Below are 2,480 nucleotides of genomic sequence, written 5' to 3'. Positions count from 1 at the left end.
AGAAATTGGCAAAGTTTTGTAATAGCTGCCTAGATGACTGGGATTTCTTACTCCCTCCACTGTTGATGGCCTATAGGACAGCAGAGCATGAAACCACTGGATACACTCCAGCAAAGTTGATGTTTGGTCGGGAACTTCGGTTGCCAGTGGATATGTTAATAGGACGCCCACCTGATGAGGAGTTGCCTGAGAATGTGTCAGAGTTTGTGAAAGTGTTATCAGAAAGGATGGATGATATTCACCATCAAGTGCATTCAAACATAAAAAGGTCTGCTGGTTTGATAAAGTTATCTTATGATAAGAGATCTACTGAAGTCAGCTTTGAAGCAGGAGACAAGGTGTGGTTGTATAATCCCAGGAAGACCAAAGGGAAGTCTCCTAAGTTGTCTTCTCCATGGGAAGGCCCATATGACATAGTGGATTGTCTCTCAGACATAACTTTCTGGATAAAATGTGGTCGGCGAGGTAAGTCAAAATTGGTGCATGCCAACATGCTTTGCGTTAGCACGGTCCAGGACATTTCAGTTTGGACGAAGTGAACAATGGAACATATGATGCTGCTGAAAAAAGTGTCACCTGAAAAGCCACTGTCGCAGAAGAAACTCTACTCAGTTTTGAGAAGGGAAATGGTGAAGCTCTTGATGAAGTTACTACCACTGATGTGACGCTTAACGACAATAGGACATTTCCTGATGAAGCAGATGAACTCCACGTAAAGCAGAAGCCAACGAGACGGAGACCAGTATGTAAGAAGATACATCCTGTAAAATTAAGACTTTGTTGAATTGTAATTCCTTACATTTAATTAAGTTATTGTTAATTGTTACTGGTTTAATGTAAATGGCTATTGTTTGGGATGAACAATACTAAATAAGGGGCAGGTTACGACATCGAGGTCACGTGACTAGTATCACGTCAAGTCGTTCTCGAACATTCACGTTCTTGTGATCCTTCTAGATATAGTCTAGTCTTGTATACATAAGACTGGCCTCGAAGTGACGGGGGGATGAGTAATTAAATGTATGCTGACAGAGAGAATATTGTTGGGCATGTGAGATGTTCGTTGAGAATTATAGCATTTGTTATAGAGTGACTGTTGAAATTAAGTGTATTGTAAAGTTGTATTCGGAAAGAATAAATCAGTTTTATTTAAGAAAGGACTTGTGTCGGTAAAGTTTTGTCGAAACGAATTTACAGAAAATTAACTAACGAACGGAGACGTAACAATATTGTTTGCTTTTTATATGTTATTATTCTGTGTTCTTAGGTACATTATTTAATAAAAATAAAAATGATTTTGTGTGGTAATATTATTAATATAAAAAGTTAGCTTAAGTTTCATTAACAGCTGACAGCAAAGAAAAAGAAGATGCAGTTAAATACGTTCGTGTTTTTTTATGTGTATTCATTATTTATTATTATAAAAGTAACTAAAATGTAAAAATTAGAAACTTGTTACGTTAGATAAGGTAAGATAAAGAATAATAAAAATGCTTTATGGGATATGCTGATGGACAACTTGTGCATTACATAATTCAATAGGATAATGTGAACTACACATTTGCCAAGTGATTTATAACTTCTATGGAAGGATTATTAGTTAGACATGGTTCAAAGGGTAATAAATTTAAGTATGAATAAATGCATACTATTAGAAACTTTAAGTTATTTAGGATGAACAATTGTGATTTCCTGTTATGATTTGCAGTCATTCCAGAAAGAAAAAAGTTTAATTTAGAATTATTTCCTAATTTTGTTATGGTGGTTACAAGGTTGTTCAAATTGACCTACCCTGTATAGAGTTATGATATAGAAAATAACAGACAAAATATTAAAATTTTCTGGAAAAAAACGTTTGATATTTATTTAGGAGGTTTTAGGAGTTACACAAATGAAATCTGAAAATTTCAATGAAGAAAAGTATTTTTAATCTAACATGAAAATCGCTTTGTACTTGAACCAGTCAAAACTGACACCATATAATTACAGACAAAGTTTTAGTAAAAATTATTAATGAAAAATTGGGATTTTTTTATTTTGAAAAACTTTTAATATTTACTGAAAGTTTGCCAATTTTTTAAAAATACATTAAGTACTTTCAGACTCAGCATTTATATCACCCTGGGTATATGGTGGTTACAAGATCTATTATATACACGAGCTTGTTGCAATAGGGTTAATAGTATGGACTATGTTTCTGTGAGTAAGATGAAAAGATTAACCAGTGTCATTCTGGTAAATACTATTTACAAATCTTTTAATTTGAAAAATTATTGATTTTTGTTGTTAGTTAACCTCTGATGCTTTTTATGGAAAGAGTTCCATATGGCACCCCCACCCAAAAATTGTAGAATTGCCTGGATAAAAAAGATTCTGAAAAGGGTTTATTTTAAGGGGCATATTAGAAAAATTGGGGCATGGCTTTGACAAGCATTTGTGTGAATACATGTGGAGAACATTATATTGTTACGTCTCCGTTT

The sequence above is a fragment of the Limulus polyphemus genome, unplaced genomic scaffold (assembly GCF_000517525.1).
Source record: "Limulus polyphemus unplaced genomic scaffold, Limulus_polyphemus-2.1.2 Scaffold3775, whole genome shotgun sequence".
NCBI lineage: Eukaryota > Metazoa > Arthropoda > Merostomata > Xiphosura > Limulidae > Limulus > Limulus polyphemus.
This window is presented reverse-complemented; position numbering follows the sequence as displayed.